Source organism: Pleurodeles waltl, chromosome 6 (assembly GCF_031143425.1).
Source record: "Pleurodeles waltl isolate 20211129_DDA chromosome 6, aPleWal1.hap1.20221129, whole genome shotgun sequence".
Taxonomy (NCBI): domain Eukaryota; kingdom Metazoa; phylum Chordata; class Amphibia; order Caudata; family Salamandridae; genus Pleurodeles; species Pleurodeles waltl.
The window spans coordinates 1469960763-1469986669 of NC_090445.1; positions in this window are offsets into that span (position 1 = coordinate 1469960763).

The following is a 25907-nucleotide window of genomic DNA, read 5'->3' on the forward strand; positions in this document are numbered from 1 at the left end:
TATTAGTCATGATTCCATTTTTTTTCCGCCGGCCTGTTGGCAGTGTTACCGCTGCTTTTCCACCGACCGCCAGGGTTGTAATGAGGGCCTATATGTCTTATCTTAACCATACACTGCACCCTGCCCTTGGGGCTACCTTGGGCCTACCTTAGGGGTGTCTTATATGTAGGAATAGGGAAGGTTTAGGCCTGGCAAGTTGATACACGTGCCAAGTTGAATTTACTGTTAAAACTGCACACACAGACACGGCAGTGGCAGGTCTGAGACATGATTATAGAGCTACATTTGTGGGTGGCACAACCAGTGTTGCAGGCCCACTAGTAGCATTTGATTTACAGGCCCCGGGTACCTCTAGTGCACTGTACTAAGGACTTACTAATAAATCAAATATTCCAATCATGGATAATCCAATTACATACACATTTTGTAAATGAGCACTTGTACTTTAGCACTGGTGAGCAGTGGTAAAGTGCCCAGAGTAATAAAAACAGCTAAATCAGAGACCAGCACACATTAACAACCTGGAAAACAGAAGCAAAAAGTTCATGTAGACCACACCAAGGATGAAAAGTCTAACAGTTTCTCAGTCCCATGTTTTATGGTTAGGCAGGAGGAGTATACTCGGACACTTATCTGAGGGGCCCAGAGCCCCAAAGACACCATTTAGGGGTCAGCACTGGCTCCACTAGATGCCACTAGCAGGATTGAAGGTGGGTCAGGTTGCAATTGGTCAGCTGGACTCTTCAGGAAATTAGGCTTCTTGCAGCATTTGTGTCCCTTTAGCTTAACAGGAGGTCAGCGAACCGATCCTTGGAGTCCACTTCTTTGGCCTGCGTAGAAGTGGGAGCAGGTCCAGCCTCTCAGCAGGGGCAGTCCTTCTTCTGTCTTCTACAGGTCCTGAAGAGGGTAATGGGGGTGCCACATTTATGCCCAGTGATTGCCTGTGGGTGGGAGAAACTCCTGACCACTCCTTAACCAATGAGGTAAAAGTGAGGTAAAAGTCCCTCTTGGTGACCCTATCCTCTTTCGCAGCACTTCCTGTGAGTTTCAATGTCAACTATCCCACGGTGCCCTTCAGTACCTACAATTAACATGGCAGAACCTTTTCTTTCTTTTCCTGTGCAGAGCTCTCTATGCCCATCCAGGGGTGTGGCTATGATAATGGGAAAACCCTCCTCATGGTCCCTCAAAGCCTATTCAGGAGGCAGCACTTCTCCCTTTGAGATCAGTGCCTTGATGGCTACCTCGACAATTCAGGGAAAGGTCCACATGTGAAGTACATCTGCTCATGAGAGGGTAAGCTTCCTTTGAAGATATCTAAGTGCCTGGGCTCATCCCGATGGCAATCCTTTATAGGAGTAAATTATCTCCCCGCATCCAAGTCCTTTGTCCACTCTCTGGGAGCAATACATATGTCACCGCAGAGAAGGCATTAAGAGTCAGGTGACACTAAACACTGGCAGAAAGGCACATTTTTCAGGCAGGAATATACTAACCGTCTAAAAGAGGCATTTTCTAAATAGTGATATATATCCAACCTGAACTTTAAGTTAGATTCTAAATTGCTATTAAAATCAGTCTTTGATTCATTTTCTACCTATTCCCAAACTGAAAAAATGCATATATAGTGTGTTATAAATCTTCTCCTCTGGTCTCCCTAGTTGGGGTTACATGTTATTGCCACCTCTTCCAAGACCTGCCACTGCTTTTGTTCACTCCACGATTAAGTTGATTTTACTCTTGACATTACCTAATTTTTTATCATAGGGGACTCTAATGTTAGGACAGGTGACATCTCAAGTGCTGTTTCTAAAGAACATATGTATTTGCTGAAGGGCAGTTGGTCTGATTCAACTGGTCACAGGACCCACTGAGAAGGACGGTCATACTATTGATCTTATTTTCACCTCAAAAATGTGATTACTAATGCTAAAATACTCTCCCACATATAAGCTGATCATTTTTTCATATTTTTCTGTCTTCAAACTTCTGATTCTTCACAGTCTACGCTACCTTCGACCAAAACCTTTGTTGTGGCTAGAGCTTTGACAATTATACATTATAATACCTTTCTTTGGCCAAATAATTATCTAGTTGTGGTTCCCAATCTTATTTCAGCCTATGATGGGGGCACACTATGCCCAAGTCAGCCGTTGTTGTATCATATGAATGATCTGCAGAGGAAGCTGAAGTTTTATATCAAAATTGAATTGAGCAGGCCTTGGAATCTTGTATTCTGCTTAGGAAAATTCACTCCTGTGAAAGACCTTTTGCTTCATGGTACAATGATGACCTCAGACTAGATAAACTAAAGTGCAAAGCTATTGGAAGCACTGGTGAGCAAATTACTCCCTAGAAATTAAAACTGAATTAAGAAGAGCTCAAAAAGATTATAATGCATGCATATATGACGTCAAAGTGGAGTGTTATACTAGTACAATACTCAATGCATCCCATATCTTTAAAAAACTTTTTTTCTGTAGTACAGTCTGTAGCAAAACCACCTTGCACTTCTAATACAGTTGAACATTTCCAACTGCTGTGTGACTCCCTCTCACATTATTTTGAAGAACAGATTGCAAATATAGTTATGTGGCTCATCCTTCCAGTTAATGCCATCTGACTGGGGAAAAAAAACATGGTGTTTCCATTTTAAAAAAAAAACCTCAGCTGACCCCTCAGTCTCTAGTAATTTTAGGCCTATTTCCTTGCTCTTTTTTACAGTAAAAATGTTGTAAAATTACATTAATAAGCTTCTTTCTAATTTTCTCAAAGACCCTGTCCTCCTTGATCCAGCAGAGTCTGGCAATCTGCCGGCTCATGGCATAAAATAGGTGTTGGTAGCCATGTTAGATGATCTTAGCATTGCAGCGGACAAGGGTAATTTTGTAGCTTTGTTGCTACTAGACTTGTCTTCTGTCTTTGATACAGTAAAACAAAACATACAAGTCAATATTTGAGGTGTGGCCCCCAAGTGTTTTTTTCCTATTTGGCTGGAAGAACACAAGTGTTACAACCACATACCTTAGGAATCTAGGTTAAGAGAAATAGGGAGGGAGTGCCTCGGGTTCTTCCTTTAGTCCTACTTTGTTTAACTTCTATCTCTGGCAAAATTAAATTGTAGCCATGGATTTAACTTCATGAGCTACATACGCTGATTATTGTGTTAGTAGATCCATCCAGTTCTTTGCCTTTCAACTCCTTTCATAACTGTCTTAAGGACTTCTCCCACTATCTAGGAATTAATTCACTGAAATTTAATGGGGACAAAACTGAAATTCTTCAGTGCGCCATTGGCAAGCCTTCTCTTCCTTTACTGGCCAATGTTTGCCCCTTGCCTACCAACTTTACTCTGGTTCCCTCCCCAGTGGTTTGTAACCTGTAGATTTATATGCATGCAGATTTGTCCATTTCTACTCAAGTGAACACAGCATCTTCTATATATCTTTGTGTTAAGAACACTATGCAAAATCTCACCATTTCTCCCCTCTCAAAATCAACCACTAGTAGTCCAGTCACTCATTTTGGAGTCGTCCAGATTATCGTAATGCTCTGATATTAGGGGTTCCTAACTATCTCATTATTAAACAGATGAGTTGGATTCAGATGGCTGCTGCCAAACTTGTTAGGTGTTGTTTTTGCTCTTTGTTTCCTTCAGCAGGACTGGATGAATTGCATTGGCTTCTGGTCTCCAAGAGGATTAAGTTTAAGGATTTATGTATAGTGTACAGAGCTTTACATTGGTGTAGTCCTCATTTTTTATAATCAAGAATCTTTCTTTGTAGACTGCTAACTTACTTATTGTCCGTCCCCAGTAAAGAGATATTGACTTGGCAGCCATTCTTTCTCACTATAGGCCATACATTTGTGGACCTCTCTGCCTATGAAATTAGAACAAATTAATAACCTCCTGACTTTCAGGAAATCCTTTAAAACCTGGTTTTATACGCTTTAATACATTCTGCTTTTGTTTTCTTTGCCTTGGAATTTTCCCATGGAGTTAATCTGTTTCTTACTTTCCTGTCTAAGCAACAGGACACCTTTGGGTTACAGTAGCTCTCTACAAATGGAAATAATACAGTAGCACCCTACAAGTGGAAATAACAATAATAACAACAATAATAATAATAGCAATAATAATAATAATAAAAATAGAGTAAACCGTTGCTTTTCTATAGGAGAGACAGCCTTGCCCCTGTGAAAAATAACTTTGGGGAGTTTCCACTGTCAGGGCATGTAAATAAAATAAGCAGGCCTGCCCAATTTTTTAAATACTATGCATCCATCCTACTCTATGGACATATAGGGCCTGCTTTAGGTTGAATTATAAGTATTAAAAAGAAAGGGTTGTGCCTGGCAAAAGGTGCATGTTGCCGGGTCGAATTGGCTCATCCACGCTGCAGGGGCAGGCATAGCAACATGATTTGCATGGTAATTTTAGTGGTGGAACAATAGGTGCTGAGGTCCATTAGTGACATTTAACGTACAGGTCCCGGGTGTACTTGTGCCAGTGAGGAATGTGGCCAATGTTGACATGTTTTAGAGGTCAGGGCAGATGCACTGGGGCCTGGTTTGCAGCATCCCTGTTTAAAGAGTCCAAAAAACAATAGCACCAATCACAGAAATAGGGGTGATCATCCAAAAAGTGGCATTTTCTTACAATATGTATATACCTGTTAGTATAGGTTTATTATGGTTAACTTCACATATTACACCTTGACGATGGAGTTAGAGAAAATTGAACATCATAGGATGGACAAACGCCACTGACTCCATGAATATTAGTGAGGAATGTGGCCAAGTTTACTTATCACAGTGGAAAGCGTTCCTGTTTAGGGCAGTGTTATTAGTGAAGTTTCACACAGAGAGGAAAACATCTCCCTTGAGTATGGTAAGTGACACAGATTTGAAAAGCAGTTACATTACTGTACCTTTAAATTTAAGGAAAATATTGACTTTGACTTTCCAACACTGTGACAAAAGTGGATTATTATTTTGTGTGGCTGCGATATCTCATCGAGTAATAATTTCACCATAATGTAATCAGGTCAAGTTAGGTTTCTTGATATCAATTCTTAGCTCATGCTCAGGTAGCTGTCACACTACACTCAAAAGAAAACAAGTATACACTATTTATCAGTTCCAAGGCAGTCAATAAGTAAGGCACACTTACAGAATAAAAACCCCACACTAATTGTTCAAAATCATATTTTAGATTAAGATTAATGAGGTGGGTCTTTGCGACCCCCTTGCGATTCGCAGATGGTGTCATGGACACCATTCTGCATATGATTTTGCGACTCGCAAATTGCGAGTCGCTCCGACTCGCAATTTGTGAGTCGCAAAATCATATCTACGTACATCTGGTCCTAGGTATTTACTTTTCCAAAGTGAATGGATTTATATGACAATCATGTTGGCTACTCGGAGTAATTCTGAAGTGAAGTGGAAACAAATATTTTAATACAATCAAAACAAATCTAATAAAAACAAATCAATACATTGGGTGATGACTATTTCACACAATATATTTTGTGCACAGTATACTTTTATCAGTAGAACTGTATGTTGGGGCAAATGTAATAGCCAGTTCAATTGAAGAAGTATTATTTGTAATGGCAGTGCACTACCACATCATGCATACTCCACTTTAACACACTCCACTCTGCAACAGACCACTTCAGCCTACTCTGCACTGCACCACTCGACCCAACACTACTCTGCACTAATCTACCCTACTCTGCACCAATCCACCCCAATCTACTCTGCACCACACCACCCACTCTACACTACACCACTCCATCCCACTATGCTCTGTACCAAACCACCCCATACCACACCACCCAAATCTACACCACACCACTCCACTCTATACCACACCACTCCACCCCACTCTACTCTGCAACACCCCACCCCACTCTGCACCACACCACTCCACCCCACCCGATTCTACTTTGAAACACTCCACTGTACTATGCACCACTCCACTGTACTATGCACCATCCACTGAACCCCACTGTACTATGCACCACTCCACTCAACCCCTCTGTACTGTGCACCACTCCACTCAACTCCCACTCTACTATGCACAACTCCACTTAACCCCCACTTAACTATGCACCACTCCACTATGCTTCACTCCAATTAACCCTCACTCAACTATGCACCACTTCACTCAACTATGCACCATGCCACCCAACCCCCACTCAGCTATGCACAACTTAACTCAACCATGCACCACTTCACTGAACCCCCACTCTGCTATGCACCACTATGCATCGAACCCACTCTTACTATGCACCAATCTGCTCAACTCTCACTCTTACTATGCACCACTCTGCTCGATCCCCACTATACTATGCACCACTTAATTTGACCCCACTCTGCTAGGCACCACTCTACCCCACTAGCTACCACTCCACTTAACCCCACTCTACTATGCACCACTCCACTCGACCCCACTCTACTATGCACCACTCAACCCCACTCTGCTATGCACCACTCCAGCTCACTCTACAATGCATTACTCGACGCCACTTCACTCTGCAACCCTGCTGTCTACTCTGTACAATCCACGCCAGTACATTCTATGCCACTCAATCTACACCACTCTAATTCTGCACCACTGTAGAAGGAGGAAGGAAGCAAACAGAGGTGCAAGCCATGGAAGATGGATAAGAGGGAGTGTGAGGAAGTAGGAGAGTTGGATGTGGAAGTGCTGTCCTTCCCACACACACACAACAGTAATTCTTTCACCCTGCTAAGGTTTTCTGCCATCAAACAATGTTTTTGTGGCATCGTAATAGTTATTCCTGATAAGAGATAATAAAGGGCCAGATGTAGTAAAGGTTTTTACCCATTCTGTGTCTATGGGAAAAAGTGTTCGTACATATGGCCCAAAGTGTTATTCATACCATAAGGATTATGTTTTTGTGAAGAAGCGCATTTTGACACTTCAAACAAATAGTAAAATCACATGGTCTTTAATTGCTGCATACTTCCAGTGGCCCTGGAAAACATCAAGGTAAGATCACCATGGAGGGCACAAATCAAAAGAGAATGCAGCGTTGGTGTACTTACAACATGTTGATAAAGGATGTCAGATTACAACATACCTGTTGGCACATTTATACAACTTCAAACTGCATATTCTCTAGGTGCCAATGACAAGCCCTGTGTATGCAACTTATATATTGCAAACCTAACTACACACACCAGAGCAACATGCATTAAAGGGGGGGGGGGTTAAAATAGGTAAACAAAGGAAAACAGGGCATTCATTTCAAGAACAGGTTATTCTTATTTAGTCATGATCATTGTACTTATTATTTCAGCCTTTGAATGACGAGAAGGTTAGTTTACATAAACACCTCAGTGGTTGTATTTTCCCACTAAGCCACCTTGTCAGATTGATAAAAGAACATCGGAAATGTTACACACAAATTTCAACACCTGCAAAACCAAAACACAGCTATGAATATAGTAGGGCAGGGGGGCCTTTAGCTATCAGAACACTCTCCAAGGCTTGCATCATCTGGACAATACTCATCACGCAAAATAAACACCTTCCAATTCTCACATCATCAGAATAAACTAACTGTAGATGCATGCAAGACTAGTCATTAACAACACTTACCAGATCAAAACACTTCACAACTTCAGACCATCACAGCGTCAGATGACTGCAAAACAACTCACCACTCCACAAGAATTACAATCAATTGAGACCTACATCATCAGGACTCACAAAGCAACACAATCAAAAGGTGGAAACAAACAACAGAACTCTGGAGGTGAAACATGCCCATCCTTAATCTCTATTGCTCTTGATTCAGATTCTTTCACAGGCTCCAAAGTCAAACACTAAAAGACCCATACCACCTAAGTGCACACTAGTTTGACGTGTGTTATATATCCCAAAACAAGCACATGCACTCTGATGGATATACGCACAAGACTTTAAAAACATGTAATTGTTTGAAAGTATGCACTAAAATGCACACCTGTGTAATAAAAGCCTGTGCACAAATGTGTGAAAACTTTCTTTGTAAGCATACATCCTTTTGCACATAAACATGCTGTAAATATTGTAGGTGCTGCCCTATATCGCACAAGCACACACAAACTTTTAGACTTCTGTATTGTACAGAAACTTCACAATCTTTACTACTGCTCATTTAAAGTTGCGCTGTGCACTAACATGCACATTAAATCGTTGAGCATGTTGCAGCAGATATGCTAATAAGAGAATATGCTAATGAGTTGCATATATTGACTAATGAGAAAATTTGACATTTGATTAACTGTAATTGAAAATAACGTGTTGTGTGCAAAATGTGCCCACAGGGAGTGGTCATCATCTGTGTTAACAGTACTAAATATTGTGAAATGTCTAAAAATGTATTAATATATCTTAATTAACATTATAATCTATGTTTTGTAATACCATACGCTCTTAGTTTAGCCAGAGGCCAAGTCGGCACTGGGCCTTGCTTGCTTGATAGTGGACACGCGATGAGCTGCCGCAGACAGGAACTGGAGAAGGAGACCTTGAACTGTACAGAGTTCACCATGAAGCACTGTTAGTAAAATCTGCAAACTCACCAGCGGACAAGAGACGATCAGAACAAATTGATACAATTATGTGTAGAGTAGGCTAAATGGACTTTCCCAGGACTTGAATAATGGAGCTACAGACTAAGAGCTAGGAGAAACAATTCAGTTACCTGAAGAACCGGATGATGTGCTCATCGACAAGAGGAATAAATCATGTTAATGGAACTTGACTCTCAAAATAATGTAGACAAGTGGTAAACAAAAATTATAGGTTAGAGTCATAACCCCTGATAAGGTTGACCAATGGGCAAATTGTGGGAAGGACTGAGAGACCCTAATAAAAAGTCATGACATGAGGGGAAAAATCAGAACGGAGGGCGGAGAATGGAGAGGCAAAAGTGATGACATCAGAAAACGCTGTCCGATGTCCTGAAACTTGGGCTTTCTTCCTGTGAGCCTGAGCCTTGCTGACGACTGATGACCTGGAGACCAAGACTGACTTGTTGCTGATCTATCTTGGATAGGTAGCTGTAACCTGACTGACTAATGAATGCCTTGTGTTTCTAGGTACCAACTGTGCTGTTTAAAATGTTTTTCTCTTCTAGATAGATTTTTTCCAAATTAATGATTTTGACTAAATTGTTTCCGCATGAAGCCCCACATGCTGATGCTAATTTGAGGGTAGGCAGGCTGACAAGGGCGACTTAGGGAGACTTAGACTGTCTGACTTATATTGCTGGATTATTCGATTGCTCATGAATTGCTATGCTTCGTTTGACCTTGGTTGCATATTAATAAAGTACTGAGAATTAATTGCTTATGTTGCTAATAAACATTGGAAATTATGAAAGATGATGAGTAAGGGTTTATGATTAGAATAGTAACTAATAGGGAATAAAATGAACTAACTTCTATATGAGTGATGGTGGTTTCTGATTCATTTAGTTCATGGTGTTTTAAATTGATCTGATTGATTTGTTGAAACTGTTTTTCCTCGCTATACTTGACTAGGATACCCTATGCCATCTAAAAAATTAATCGACCTATATGCGTCCCCTTGTAAGTTTACTTACTAAGGACAAGGCGTGCTAGCAAGCACAATGTCTGAATTAACAAATGTTCTTTAACCTGGTCAGAGCCCCTTGTATAAATTTAAATTCACCAACACGGATGTGTCCACATGTGCATAGTATATGCACTTGTACCAACAGCCACTTCTATCCCCTCAGTAGTGGACTTGAAGCTCTGCAGATAGTTAACAGCAAAGACAGTGAGTAGACTAGCCACAGCTAGACCCTGTGGCTTACAGGTTGTGTACCGGTTCCAGCTGCAAGCGTTGGCAACTTCTTTAAAGTTAAAACCCTGTATTAACTTGAACCCAGGTGGGCTTTCCACACCTTCCACTACCACTGTTCACTGCTCTCTACTGTGTTGCGAGGAGTACTGCACACACATCTCAGTGCTCTCTAAGAAATAAATCAATAGTGTTCAGTAAAAGGGTACATTTGTGTGGAAAACAAAGTCTATTTAGAACTTATTTTTGTTTTGATTTGCTCTTTATCCCTTCCCTGCAGTTAAACTGTCCAAAACATCACCAGAACTAGCTCTCCTCTTTACAACCCATTGACTGAAATGTAACTTTCTCTTGCCATTTGCAAACACTGGAGTTCCCTGTCCAGCCAGAAAGGAAATGTTTATTTTACCTGTTTAGGACATTGCACATCTGCTGGGCGCCTAGAACACCACTCCCCTGTTCTTTAAGCCACTAAATCAATTAAAGAAAATGAATGTTGATAAAATGAAACGCGCATGGGATTTTACCCCTCAAAAACGATATGCACCAGAGACTACTAATTGCCCTGCGAGAAATTAGGCCTTTAACACGACTGACTACATTTTGACAAAAATAGTTAGTGCTGTTAAGAGTCGCATGTCATTTTATGCCGAGAAGTACTTGAAAAGTCTCTACTTTAATTGGACAGCAGAAGGCAATAAATCTCCATCTGAAACAGATAGCAATTATTACCAGACTTGACCTGCTGGCAAAAAAGAGAATCCGATCTCATCTGATCGCCCTTTGGTTACCTTACAAAATGTTTATCACCCAGGAACACAAGATCTGTCTGCTTGCAAAAAACGAAAAAGCACCAGAAATGCCATAACCACTCTTTCAACCCCCAAAAGGGCTCTATCATCTCACTCTCCTGGTCAACATCAAACAAAATGCTTCATGGTGACGTAACTCCAGGCGCCACCAGTAGTGCGTGGGAGTCATGTTTGCAATTAGCTCCCATTTTTGTAGTTGGGTGATACAGAAAATGTGAAAAAAGTCATATAGGGCAAAGGAAATGCCAATTGGGCTCAGCATCTGAATGTGTGAATAGTACAGCAAATAGGATGCTTTCTTGGAATCAATCAATCAATCAATCAATCATTCGCATTTATAAAGCGCGCTACTCACCCATTAAGGGTCTCAAGGCCCTGGGGGGGGGGGGTGTCAGTGCTCAAAGAGCCAGGTCTTGAGCTGCCTTCTGAAGGAGAGGTGATCAGGTATGGCGCGAAGGTGGCTGGGCAGAGAGTTCCAGGTCTTTGCTGCCATGAAAGAGAAGGATCTTCCTCCGGCGGTGGCTTTGCGGATGCGGGGGACGGCTGCCAGGGCTTGTCCGGTCAAGCGTAGCGTGCGCGGAGGAGTGTAGAAGGAGACGCGGTTGTTGATGAGTTTGGGTCCGAGGTTGTGCAATGCTTTGTGTGCGTGGGTGAGGAGTCTGAAGGTGATCCTCTTGCTGACTGGGAGCCAGTGGAGTTTCTTCAGGTGTCCGGAGATTGGAGGTGGCGGGGTATGTCCAGGATGAGTCGTGCGGCCGCATTCTGGATCCGTTGAAGTTTCTTCTGCAACTTGATGGTGATGCCGGCGTACAGAGTGTTCCCGTAGTCCAAGCGGCTGGTGACGAGGGCGTGGGTGACGGTCTTCCTGGTGTCGATGGGGATCCAGCGGAAGATCTTGCGGAGCATGCGGAGGGTGTTGAAGCATGCTGAGGTCACTGAGTTGACCTGTCTGGTCATGGAGAGGGATGAGTCCAGGATGAAGCCGAGGTTGCGTGCGTGGTTGGTGGGCTGGGGAGTGCTGCCTAGGGCGGGAGGCCACCAGGAGTCGTCCCAGGCGGTGGGAGTAGGGCCGAGGATGAGGACCTCCGTTTTCTCTGTGTTCAGTTTCAGCCGGCTGTCTGTCATCCAGTTTGCTACTTCCTTCATACCGTCGTGTAGTCTGGTCCTTGCTGAGGTGGGGTTGTTGGTGAGGGATAAGATGAGCTGGGTGTCGTCGGCATAGGATATGAGGTCGAGTCCGTGTTTGCGTGCGATGTTCGCTAGGGGGGTCATGTAGACGTTGAAGAGAGTGGGGCTGAGGGAGGATCCTTGGGGTACGCCGCAGATGATCTCCGTGGCTGTAGATCTGAAGGGGGGGGAGGCGGACTCTCTGGGTTCTTCCGGAGAGGAAGGAGATGATCCATTCCAGGGCCTTGCCTCTGATGCCGGCGTTGCTGAGGCGGCGTATTAGGGTACGGTGGCAGACAGTGTCGAAGGCCGCAGAGAGGTCCAGGAGTATGAGGGCCACGGTTTCTCCCTTGTCGGTCAAGGATCTGATGTCATCCGTGGCTGCGATGAGGGCGGTTTCGGTGCTGTGGTTAGCTCTGAAGCCGAACTGTGTGGGGTCGAGGGAGTCGTTGGCTTCCAGGGCGGTGGTGAGTTGGGCGTTGACGATTTTCTCAATCACTTTGGCGGGGAACGGCAGGAGAGAGATTGGCCGGAAGTTTTTGAGTTCAGTGGGGTCTGCTGTAGGTTTCTTTAAGAGGGCGTTGAGCTCTGCGTGTTTCCAGCTCTCTGGGAAGGTGGCGGAGGTGAGAGATGCGTTGATGACGTCCCGGAGGTGGGGGGCGATGATGTTGTCGGCTTTGTTGTAGATGTGGTGTGGGCAGGGGTCGGATGGAGATCCAGAGTGGATCGAGTTCATGACGCGGGTGGTTTCCCCGGTGGTGGTTGGGGTCCAGGTGAGGATGGTGGTGTCGTTGGTGGTGGGTTCCGGTGGAGGGTTCGTGTTGTTTGTGGTGAAGCTGTTGTTGATGTCGGTGATCTTGTGGTGGAAGAAGGCTGCGAGGGAGTCGCAGAGGTCTTGTGAGGGAGGGATGGAGTTGTTTTCTGCGTCGGGGTTGGAGAGCTCTTTAACGATTCCAAATAGTTCTTTGCTGTTGTGGGCGTTGTTGTCGAGTCTGTTCTGGTAGGCTGTTTTTTGTGTGGCGCGGAGGCGTTGGTGGTGTTGGCCGGTGGCGTCCTTAAGGGCTGACATGTTCTCTTCGTTCTGGTTGAGGCGCCATGTCTTCTCGCGGGTGCGGCATTCTTTCTTGGAGTCCTTGAGGTCGGGGGTGAACCAGGAGTTTTTTTTGTGGTTATTGGTGTTAGCTTGGGTCTTCAGGGGGGCCAGGTGGGTGGTGCAGTCGGAGATCCAGCTCGTGAGGTTGTTGGCAGCTTCGTTGGGGTCTGTGGTGCTGGTGGGTTGTTTCTGAGCGAGGGTCTATGTGAGTTGTTCCGTGGTGGTTCGATTCCATTGTCTTCTTGGTGGTTGCTGGGTGTGGTGGTGCACGGTGGTCTTCTTGAAGTTGAAGTGGACACAGCTGTGGTCCAACCAGGTGAGTCCGGTGGTGTGGCTGAAGGAGATGTGTTTGCTGGAGGAGAAGATGGGGTCGAGCGTATGTCCGGCGTGGTGGGTGGGGGTGTTGACTAGCTGTTCCAGTCCCAGGTTGGCGAGGTTGTCCAGTAAGGCGGTGGTGTTGTTGTCGGTGTGGTTCTCCAGGTGAAAGTTGAGGTCCCCTAGGAGGATGTAGTCGGTGGATGATAGTGCGTGAGAGTTGACAAAGTCTGCGATGTCTTCGCTGAACTTGGTCCGTGGTCCCGGTGGTCTGTACATGAGGGTGCCTCTGAGGGTGGTCTTGGGGTCGCTGTGGATCGCGAAGTGGAGGTGTTCGGCGTCGGGGAGTGAGTTGTCGGTGTATGTCGAGATACGGATGGAGCTTTTGTGTGCGATGGCGATGCCTCCTCCGGTGCGGTTGGTGCGGTCTTTCCGGATGATTTTGTAGCCGTCGGGGATGGCTATGGCAATGTCGGGTGCCGAGGAGGGGTTCATCCAGGTCTCGGTGAGGAAGGCGATGTCCGGGTTCGTTGAGTTGATGAGGTTCCACAGTTCGATGGCGTGCCTGTGGACGGATCGGGTGTTGACCAGGATGCAGTGGAGATTGCTTCTGGGGGAGTCGATTTTGACGGGAGCGGTGTGAGTCCGTAGACAGTTGAAGCGGCAGTTGCTGCAGGTAAAAGGGCCGTGGGTTCGTTTCGGGGTGGCGCGGTAGCAGCCCGGCGTGCGGCCGGGGTTGAGGCTGGCGAGGGTGGTGGAGTCGTAGGTTTGGCGGGGGTTGCGGGGGCCAGGGGTTTGGGCGCTGGGCACGGTCCAGGCGCGGACGGGCGCAGATGGGCTTGCCTTTTAAGGGGGTAGCCTGGGAGGAGGGGTCAGCTGGGAGGTGGGAGGCGGGAGGGTAGGCGGAGCGGCGAAAGGCGGGAAAAAGCGGGAGAGGCGAGGAGCAGAAGGCGGGAAAAAACGGTGAGAAAAAGGCCTGAAAAAGGACGAGGCGGCCAAAAAGCGAGTGGGAAAAACAGTCGAGGGGGAAAAAACGGCGGGTGGGGGCAGGAAGACACGGCGGACACAGTCACTCGGGGTACAAAAAGAAGAGGGGAGCGCGATCACACAGGACACAGTCAGTCAGGGTACAAAAAGAAGAGGGGAGCGCGATCACACAGGGCAGCAGACACTCGGGGTACAGAAAGAAGAGGGGAGCGCGATCACACAGGGCAGCAGACACTCGGGGTACAGAAAGAAGAGGGGAGCGCGATCACACAGGGCAGCAGACACTCAGGGAATAATCAGGCAATCAGAAAACAGTCAACGGGCAAACAGGCAGAAGGCACACAGGAGCTGGTGGCGCTGTGGGGGCAGGGGAGTGACCTACCCTGGGGTCAAAGGTCGCTACCTCTGCCTCGCAGCGGCCGCCATTTAAGGGGGTAGCCTGGGAGGAGGGGTCAGCTGGGAGGCGGGAGGCGGGAGGGTAGGCGGAGCGGCGAAAGGCGGGAAAAAGCGGGAGAGGCGAGGAGCAGAAGGCGGGAAAAAACGGCGAGAAAAAGGCCTGAAAAAGGTCGAGGCGGCCAAAAAGCGAGTGGGAAAAACAGTAGAGGGGGAAAAAACGTCGAGTGGGGGCAGGAAGACACGGCGGACACAGTCACTCGGGGTACAAAAAGAAGAGGGGAGCGCGATCACACAGGTCACAGTCACTCGGGGTACAAAAAGAAGAGGGGAGCGCGATAACACAGGGCAGCAGACACTCGGGGTACAGAAAGAAGAGGGGAGCGCGATCACACAGGGCAGAAGACACTCGGGGTACAGAAAGAAGAGGGGAGCGCGATCACACAGGGCAGCAGACACTAGGGGAACAATCAGGCAATCAGAAAACAGTCAACGGGCAAACAGGCAGAAGGCACACAGGAGCTGGTGGCGCTGCGGGGGCAGGGTAGCGACCTACCCTGGGGTCAAAGGTCGCTACCTCTGCCTCGCAGCGGCCGCCATTTAAGGGGGTAGCCTGGGAGGAGGGGTCAGCTGGGAGGCGGGAGGGTAGGCGGAGAGGTGAAAGGCGGGAAAAAGCGGGAGAGGCGAGGAGCAGAAGGCGGGAAAAAACGGCGAGAAAAAGGCCTGAAAAAGGATGAGGCGGCCAAAAAGCGAGTGGGAAAAACAGTCGAGGGGGAAAAAACGGCGAGTGGGGGCAGGAAGACACGGCGGACACAGTCACTCGGGGTACAAAAAGAAGAGGGGAGCGCGATCACACAGGACACAGTCACTCGGGGTACAAAAAGAAGAGGGGAGCGCGATCACACAGGGCAGCAGACACTCGGGGTACAATAAGAAGAGGGGAGCGCGATCACACAGGGCAGCAGACACTCGGGGAACAATCAGGCAATCAGAAAACAGTCAACGGGCAAACAGGCAGAAGGCACACAGGAGCTGGTGGCGCTGCGGGGGCAGGGGAGCGACCTACCCTGGGGTCAAAGGTCGCTACCTCTGCCTCGCAGCGGCCGCCATTTAAGGGGGTAGCCTGGGAGGAGGGGTCAGCTGGGAGGCGGGAGGCGGGAGGGTAGGCGGAGCGGCGAAAGGCGGGAAAAAGCGGGAGAGGCGAGGAGCAGAAGGCAGGAAAAAACGGCGAGAAAAAGGCCTGAAAAAGGACGAAGCGGCCAAAAAGCAAGTGGGAAAAACAGTCGAGGGGGAAAAAACGGCGAGTGGGGGCAGGAAGACACGGCGGACACAGTCACTCGGGGTACAAAAAGAAGAGGGGAGCGCGATCACACAGGACACAGTCACTCGGGGTACAAAAAGAAGAGGGGAGCGTGATCACACAGGGCAGCAGACACTCGGGGTACAGATAGAAGAGGGGAGCGCGATCACACAGGGCAGCAGACACTCGGGGAACAATCAGGCAATCAGAAAACAGTCAACGGGCAAACAGGCAGAAGGCACACAGGAGCTGGTGGTGCTGCGGGGGCAGGGGAGCAACCTACCCTGGGGTCAAAGGTCGCTACCTCTGCCTCGCAGCGGCCGGCATTTAAGGGGGTAGCCTGGGAGGAGGGGTCAGCTGGGAGGCGGGAGGCGGGAGGGTAGGCGGAGCGGCGAAAGGCGGGATAAAGCGGGAGAGGCGAGGAGCAGAAGGCGGGAAAAAACGGTGAGAAAAAGGCCTGAAAAAGGACGAGGCGGCCAAAAAGCGAGTGGGAAAAACAGTCGAGGGGGAAAAGACGGCGAGTGGGGGCAGGAAGACACGGCGGACACAGTCACTCGGGGTACAAAAAGAAGAGGGTAGCGCGATCACACAGGACACAGTCACTCAGGGTACAAAAAGAAGAGGGGAGCGCGATCACACAGGGCAGCAGACACTCGGGGTACAGAAAGAAGAGGGGAGCGCGATCACACAGGGCAGCAGACACTCGGGGTACAGAAAGAAGAGGGGAGCGCGATCACACAGGGCAGCAGACACTCGGGGAACAATCAGGCAATCAGAAAACAGTCAACGGGCAAACAGGCAGAAGGCACACAGGAGCTGGTGGCGCTGTGGGGGCAGGGGAGCGACCTACCCTGGTAATCACCTTCACAGGGTTTGTTTACTATTAAGGAGTGCGTTCTGGAACATGTAGTTGTATATTTAGATTTGCTCTCAACATCAAAATCACAAGAAAAAAAGCAAAAGAAAGGGGCAGAGCAGAATAATTGCTGCAATTTCTAAATCAAAACAGCCTTACTTCAAACACATAGCGAACAAACATTGGCAAAGCCAATAGGCCGCACCTTTACAAGACCTAGTGGCTTTGCCAAGGTGATTTTGCCATGTTGTATACTAGTATGGCTTTTGTTCACCATGTGTAAAAGTTAATGGCGTGGAGTGTCCTAGAGTAGAGTGGAGGGAGTAGTGTGTTGTAGAGTTGAGGAGAGACGAGCAGGGGAGAGTAGTCAGTGGCAAAGAGTGCAATAGAGTGAAGTGTCGTAGAGTGGAGTGGTGTGGAGTGGGGTGGAATAGGGTGGAATAGGGTGGAGCGGATGGAGTGGTTTGAGGTAGTGTGATGGATTGAATTTGAGTATATAAATTTGGGTTGGGGTACAGTGTATTGGATTGAGTGGAGTGGGGTGTGTTGGATTGGAGTGGGTGGACTTGATGGGGTGGAAGGGATTTTGGTGGGGTGATTGAAATGGGGTGAGTTGAATTGGATACGGCTGGATTGGAGTGGGGGTGGATTGGAGTGGGGATGAGCAGGGAAGATTGGAGTGTGGTGGATTGGTGTGGATTGACATGGAGTGAGTGGATTAGATTGGTCTGGGGTACATTGGATTAGGTGAGGGGGATTGGTGTGGGGTGAGGTGAGTGGATTGGAGTTGGGTGGGTTGTATGGGGTGGATTGGGGTGTACTGCACAATTATGTCTCAAAACATAATTTCATGAACACATAAAAAAGAAACAATGTTGCTTTGAAGTACTTAGAACAAGATAATCATACTTTTTTAAGAACAGCACCCACAACAAAAATAAAAGAAAACATGAGTGCAACGTGATAAAATAGGACTTGGCAAAATAAAATAAAAGAAAGTTAGCTATAGAAAATAAATCTTTGCCATTTTCTTTGTCCTGCGGGCACATTCTTGCCAGTAACACACCTTCTGTTTGGATGGCAGTAAACGTTAAAAAAAACCAACTTCAATCACGTAGGGGGCAGCGGACGGGCACTAATTAAGTTGAATCCTTCAGTGCATGGTCTCTGCTGCACAGAGAGGAATGTGAATGATGCTATGCCTGCAATGATGAATGACAAGGTTGTAAAGAAGAGTGCCACGCAAGCTAACAAATGGTAAGCAATGGGGGGCTCCAAGCTCTTATTGTTCATAACAGTATCTTACAGGCAAGATGCATGTACTAGCATAAGCTCTTGCAGACTCGACCTAAAAAATGTACCTGATAAGTGGCAGATAAAAACAGGAAAATATAGGTCTACAATGCCAGGAAGAAATTCAGAAATCTAATATATTTTCAATCATTTCTGAAGTTGCACGTCAACATGTCCTAATACATCTCGCACTAGAAATCTGTGTAATATTTATTAGAGTATACTTGTACACACCCTTAAACAACTCGGAGACACAGTTTCGAAAGCCAAACTCACTGAAACAAAAGAGAATTAAATAGAGATGCAATAAAATGTATCACTGCTTAAATCACGTAAAAAATGAACACAAGTCAGCTTAAATAAGAACAAACAGTTTTGGCAATTTCCTTCACCCCCATAAATTCACCAACTTCCCTCCAAATACATATTGTACGTCTACAGTCTAGAAAAACCTACTCATTGTTGCAATTCTCTATTGCACTCAAAGTTGTTTAATTACATACCTACTGTGCAATTATACATTAGTTTACATTTCAGGTTTTACTTCATTTTGCATTCCTCATGAGTATAGGCTTTTTAAAGATAAATTTCTCTATTTTTTTCCCATGCAACTTGTGACTCTTGCATAGTGTATACTATGGAATAAGTCGCCTGTATATGTCTGGGTCATGGTTGTGGATGGGTGTGCATGACGGGGCTCCATTGAGAGCTCTGGACTTGAACCTGAAGGCAATAAGATATTCTGACAGTGCATGTTGGTGGGTAATAAAGGTGTTCAGTCCAAATGCTCATCCAATCACTTGCCCTTGTCCATAGTACACAGAACAATATGAAACCCTTCCTTTAGGGAAATCTATGTCAGTGATGCAGTCCCTGTTTACATTTCACATTTAAAGTAAAATTATTTTTTAATTCCCTAAGAGTATACACTTTTTCCAGATATTGCATTTCTGAACATTTTTCATGCAAAATGTTTCTCTTTTATAGACATATATTTTAAACTGAGCTGGAACAGAGCTTGTTATTATCATCATAAAACATAGTAACAAAGTAAGGATCTCAAAATATTGTGTTATTTAATCTCCAATGCTGTATGTAAGATCCTAAACCACAGCCATCTCCTGCAGTATGCCTTGACTGGTTTACTTGCTGGAGAGTGAGGTGCAAAATGGGCAGAACTTCATTATCCAACAGTACTTGTAGGTCTAATACTAGGGCTTAGTGAAACAACTACAGATAGTGTGCTATATAAGCTCACTCCCCTGAAATCTGAAGAAAATAAAAAACCTCAAAGCTTGCCTTCACCTCATCCAGATCCGGATGTCCAACATGTACCTGAAGCTCAACCCTCCCAAGACCGAATTCTCACTATTCATCTTCTGTAAGTTAAAACCTTCATGCCAAACATATACCTTACATTTCTAGTCCCACCCCTTGTAATGTCTGGTGCCGTTTCCAGCCCCTCATTCATGTGAAGCTGTACATTGTTTTTGCTATTATCTGGTATGGTCAACGTGGCTGGCTAATTTAACATGACAAAACCACTGTCTACTGTACCTTTAAAGTTAAGGAAAATATTGACTTTGACTTTCCAGCACTGTGAGTAAAGTGGATTATTATTTTGTGTGGCTGTGATATCTCAACAAGTAATAATGTTACCATAATGTAATCAGGTCAAGTTAGGTTTCTTTCTATTAATTCTTAGCTCATGCTCGGGTAGCTGTCACACTACACTCAAAGAAAAACAAGTATACATTATTTATCAGTTCCAAGGCAGTCAATAATTAAGGTACACTATCAGATTAAAAATCCCACTCTAATTTATCAAAATGATGATTTTTCGATAAAAAACAAAAACACCTAAATGATAACCATCTAATGAAGAAACGTATTCATATATCACTGCAATTAACTTCAAAGAGTCTAAAAAAGTTTGTTAGATCATTACTTTTCACTTTTATCAGTAGTCTAAGAGCCTCAAACATGAGCACCAGATGCTCTGTCAAAGGTTCAGGCTGACAGGACTGGGGCTCAGAATCATATGTGGGTGTTAAGGTGGTCCCACTCAAGAGGTTACCTGTGCACTTAGAAAGTTATTGTCCCCTGCAGCTTAAGTCTGGCATTAGGATCTCTGTCAACAGACAGGCGAAGTCCAATTGTCCAGTGAAGATCCTTGGTTCTCACGCCATTTGAGGCTTCTGATGTACCAACAAATAGCAGTAGTCTATGAGCCTTGAACTCTTTCTTCAAACTTAACTTTGGCTTTAGGCTCACAAGTTGCAGTTCTGGGTTCAAAAGAGTACACACTAGCACCTGCCAAGGATCCAGGACCTGGGAGGGACCTCTTGAAGGCTAGGACTAGGGGTGGATGGAACTGGAGTTTTACTCTGTGGAATTCTGTAGAGTTATATACAAACTCTATGCAATTCCACAGAATTACGCTAATCCCTTTAGCCGCGCTACACCTGGAGAGCATTCATTATGACTTGGAGAAAAGTAAATGCAGTCACTGGCTTGAAATCCCTAAGTTCATCAACAGTCACGGCTCGCGGAAGGGGCGTGCGGCATTGGAATCATTAAATTAAGTAAATAAATGCTCTCCATCTCCTGTGCTGCAGGCAGGCACACGTTCCCAGTCTGCCCTGCGGCCAATCCTGATGCTGCTCAGAACAGCGTTAGGATGTGCTGGGAGTGCCCAGCCAGGGCGTTCTCAGGCAGACTGGGAAGTTGTGCATGCTCTTCCCAGCCGGCATCTGTGTTCCTGGGCTGGAGAGAGCCTACTGCGCATGTGTGTTCAACCAAGATGGGCAGCCAAGCATACATGCGCAATGAGAGGGAGTGATGTGCACTCTCCCTCACTGTTTGTCACCCCATGGCCCTGCCCCTTTACAATTAAACAATAATAAACACAGTTTATTGTTGTTTTCTTGTAAAGGTTTTGCAGCTGCCGCTGCTGGCGGAAGGGCAACGCTCCTCCGCCCTAACCGAGGAGCCACCCCTGTTCATCCATAGTACTTTTTCTGTTGATGCTTTCATAATATATTGCAATAGCTAAATCCAGACGCTCAGCTTCTCATCTCTAGGGTGTGTTCTTAAAAGCCCATTTTTGCAAGCATGAAATCTGCACCCTTGGTCATTGGAGACAGCCTTGACGCAGGTCAAAGTCGCCGCTAAATTATTCACATTGGCTGGACCGCCAGAGACACAAGAACACATCGGTCAACAAAACAGGGCTGTGAAGAACACGGTAATAACAACCATAGTCTCACGTGATGACTGATGAGCATGCGTGGATATTAGCTGGAATTGCGACAACATTCACACTGTCCATTTCCGCTTTCATTCAAGACTTGAACTGCAAGTTGGTCTGTGTACCTAGTGTCAGAGCCAATCACAACTTGAGCGGCAGTCTAGCACTGTAGGTGAAGAGCCATGCATTTTATGACGATTCTCCAGCTCTAAAGGAGAAAGGGTCATGCGTCTCTGGACCCAAGTCAAAAAGGAAGATCATCCTAGAGTCATTCTGAAGTCATCTGATGACTTCAGCTGAGCTATTCCTGTAATTATCTGGGGAAGACATCAGAAGCCATCCTGAAGTATGTGTATTGGGCTAAATATTTAAATGAGATGACTCTGGAGACATCAGAGAAACTACTCCAGGATTAGATGCTGAATACTTCAGTGGAGAACATGTGATGACCATTTATTACCACAGGATTATTCCATGCAGATTTCAGGATTCGGCTGGATTACTCCAGGATGGGTTCCCGATTACTTTAGTGGAAAACTTGTGATGGCTATTTACTACTGCAGGATGATTTTAGGATTAGGCTGTTTTACTCCAGGCTGATCATACGAGTTTTTCAGAATGGGGCTGTTTTATTACAGAATACCCTTCTGATGATTTCAGAATGAGGTTGTATTACGCAAGGATATTCCCAAAATAAAAACAGATTGGGAGTTTACTAGTCAATGATCACTTAATGATGGAGGTGTATTTACCAAAGATGGTATCTGGCTGTATTATTGCATGATGGTTTTAAGACTGTGATGTATTCATCTAAGACTGTGTTTACCAAACTAAGGGGTATATTTATACTTTTTGTTGCAAAACTGCACTAAATCAGTTTTGCATCAAAATGTGTTGCACCGGCTTGCACCATTCTGGGTCACAAGCCGAGCACCATATTTCTGGAATGGTGCAAGCCGGCGCAAAGGGTTGGCTAGCGTAAAAAAAAATGACATTAGCCAGGTGCGGGTGGTGGTATGGGAGAAGGGGTTTTTGCACCAAAAAATGACATTAGGCATGTTAGAGTAAAAAAAAAAAAAATACTCTAACCAGCCGAGCCCCATTTTCTGATGCAAAACCATCCATAGCACATGGCCCCTGTGTTAGAAAAGACAGGAGTCAAGCCCACCACCCCAATGGTCAGCACAGGTACCAGGGTCCCCTGGGCTTGGCCACTGCACCCAGTGCCATGTGGGGGCCATTTCAGCCCCCCCCCCATGGCACTTAAAAAAAAAATGCAATACCTACCTGTACTTACCTATACATACCTGGGATGGGGTCCCCTATCCTCTGCTGTCCCTCTGATGTGGGTGGGGGTGTCCATAGGGCCTGGGGAGGGCACCTGTGGGCTTATTCCATGGTGACCGCCAGGGCCAACGACCGCGGGAGCACCGCCAACAGGCTGGCGGTGCTCCCATTGGCATTCTGACCGCGGCGGTACAGCCACGGTCAGAAACGGGAAACCGGCGGTGCGGTCATTCGGCGGCTCCCGCCGGCCCTGTGGTTACCGCGGCCGGCGGGAGTTAGAATGACCCCCTAGGTCAATAATAATTTTTTGCACGGGAATGCCTACCTTGCATCTCATTGACGCAAGGTAGGTTTTCACGTCCAAAAAATGACTTTAACTCCATAACTTTGGCGCTAGACGGGTCTAGTGCCAAAGTATAAATATGAAGTGAGTTTTGCACCGAATTTGCACAAAACAAATTACCCAAATTCGGCTCAAAACAGGTATAAATATGCCCCTAAGTCTTGTGCTAAATTTGGTGGGTCACGAAAGATGCATTAAATTCTAAGTTTTACTTGTCACACTTGCTGGTGATTCAAAAACAGAGGTCAATGTCAAGATTCTTTATTATTTTAACATGGGGATTGGTGTTTAATTACCTTTCCTCTGAAAGCAAAGGATTTTTTAAAGTGCTCTTTTTGCAATGCACAAAAAATGCAAATACCTGTAAATGAACAATATGCATCCAGTAGTCAGGAAAGCAAAGGTTAAGTACTTTTTTGTATTTCTGAAGTGTACTGTAAGCAGATTTTAGTTGGATCAAAACAAATCAAGACACTTGGGGGGTCATTCCGACCCCGGCGGGTGGCGGGCGCCGCCCGCCGGGCGGAGACCGCCAAAAGACCGCACCGCGGTCAAATGACCGCGGCGGTCATTCTGACTTTCCCGCTGGGCGGGCGACCGCTAAAAGGCCGCCCGCCCGCCCAGCGGGAAAGACCCAGCAACGATAAAGCCGGCTCCGAATGGAGCCGGCGGAGTTGCTGGGGTGCGACGGGTGCAGTGGCACCCGTCGCGATTTTCAGTGTCTGCTTTGCAGACACTGAAAATCATTATGGGGCCCTGTTAGGGGGCCCCTGCACTGCCCATGCCAGTGCCAGTGGCATGGGCAGTGCAGGGGCCCCCAGGGGCCCCACGACACCCGTTCCCGCCATCCTGTTCCTGGCGGTAAAAACCGCCAGGAACGGGATGGCGGGAAGGGGGTCGGAATCCCCATGGCGGCACTGCAAGCAGCGCCGCCATGGAGGATTCCCTGGGCCAGGGGAAAACCGGCGGGAAACCGCTGGTTCCCCTTTTCTGACCGCGGCTTTACCGCCGCGGTCAGAATGGCCCAGGAAGCACCGCCAGCCTGTTGGCGGTGCTTCAGCGGTCGTTGGCCCTGGCGGTCCAAGACCGCCAGGGTCAGAATGACCCCCTTGGTGATGCTACAATGATAAATATTCACAGAAACCGGATTTCCACATTATGAATTGCGCACTAGTTTTTTTTCAGTAAACCACTATGGCCCTCATTACGACCCTGGCGGTCGGTGATAAAGTGGAGGTAATACTACCAACAGGCTGGCGGTAAGTACCGCCAAATTCTGACCATGTCGGTGATATCTCCGATAGACAGCGAATGTACCACACCGACCGCCAGGGTGAAAACAAAAGTCACCCCGGCGGTAGCCGTCTGCAGCCAGGCGGAAGACAAAGTACCGCCCACAAAATTGTGACACATGATTCCGTCACCTTTTCCGGGGCGGTACCCACTCCATCAAAAGCATGGCGGAAACACATCACAGATGGCTGCACTGTGGTGATGGTTGTGGAAGGCTCCTGCTCAGCCCCTGCTCCTCCGATGGCTGCCCTGTGATGGTGGCTGTGGGAAGCTCCTGCTCAGCCCCTGCACCCTCTGATGGCTGCACTGTGGTGGTTGTTGTGGGAGGCTCTTGCTCAGCCCCTGCACCCTCTGATGAGTGCACTGTGGTGGTGGTTGTGGGAGGCTCCTGCTCAGCCCCTGCACTCTCTGATGGCTGCACAACCATGGCTGATAGTGTGGACCCTGTGACAGCTGCTGGTGGTGGCGGTGTTTGGCTGTCAGCTTCTGCTGGTGTAGATTGCCTCATGGGTTAGGGATCCCTTAGCCTTCCTGGCACTGGTGGATGGGCTCTTCCCCCCTCTGCCTGGTGGTCCAGGCTCCTTCCCCTTCTTTGCAGCTGGTGCAGGCTCCTTCCCCTTCTTTGCAACTAATGCAGACTCCATTCCCTTCTTTGCAGCTGCTGTAGGCAGGCTCCTTCCCTTTCAGTATTGTTGGCCTGGAATCCTTACCACCACCAGTAGGTGGTGCTATCACTGGGCCCGTGGAGTGTTTGGCTGAGGTGCTTGCCTGGGTCCTAGCTACCCTTCCCATATGTGCAGGACGGGGGGAGGGTTAGGGAAGAGGTCAATCTGGTAAAGGAAAAGCTTTTTATGGATGTTGTGTCCGGAAGAAGGAGGAGTAAAGGGAGTGGAGGATGAGGAAGTGGTTATTGGGGGTGTTTGTCTGCTGGATTTGGGTACAGGTGCATGGGCTGTATGCTATTGTGAGGTGGATGGCTGTTGGGTGTCTGAATGCTTGCATTTGTGTACTTTAGGAGCGGGTTGGACAGACACAGTGGGAGAGGACACAGGGAAAGCATGCATGGACGTTGTGGAGGTGTCTGCCAGTGAGGTATGTGCTCTGCTTGGTGTGGTGATGATGCTGGTAGTGGATATTGATGTAGTACATGCAGGTGTGAGTGTAGATGCAACTGGGTGGGGGGTGGAGGAGGAGGAGGAGGGTGAGACAGTGAAGATAGTGGATGTTGTCGTGTCTGCAACTGAATGGTGTTTGCGTGAGTGCCTGTGCGAATTAGGCGGTCATTATGAACATGGCGGGAAAGACCGCTGTGTCAGCGGTGAACAGAATTCCGCTGTTGGCAGTGAATGGAAACCTGCCATATAATGAATGAAAAACCCAACCCCGCCAAAAATTCCCAAGCCACCACTCCCCACCACCGCCAAGCACACCCACATCCCGCCCTCCAAATAATGATGCATAAATCACCTTGGCGGACAGTGGAGGCCGGGCGACCGTTGGCGGCTGTGACCACCACGGGCGTCAAGTGGACTCAACAGCAACAAGTGCACACATTGGATAGGCGTATCACCCACACACCTGACACACATCCATAACCCCATAAAACACCCCCAGACATACCCCACAATTCCTTGTAACGAAAGTAGGCCAAGAAGACTGAGAGCACCA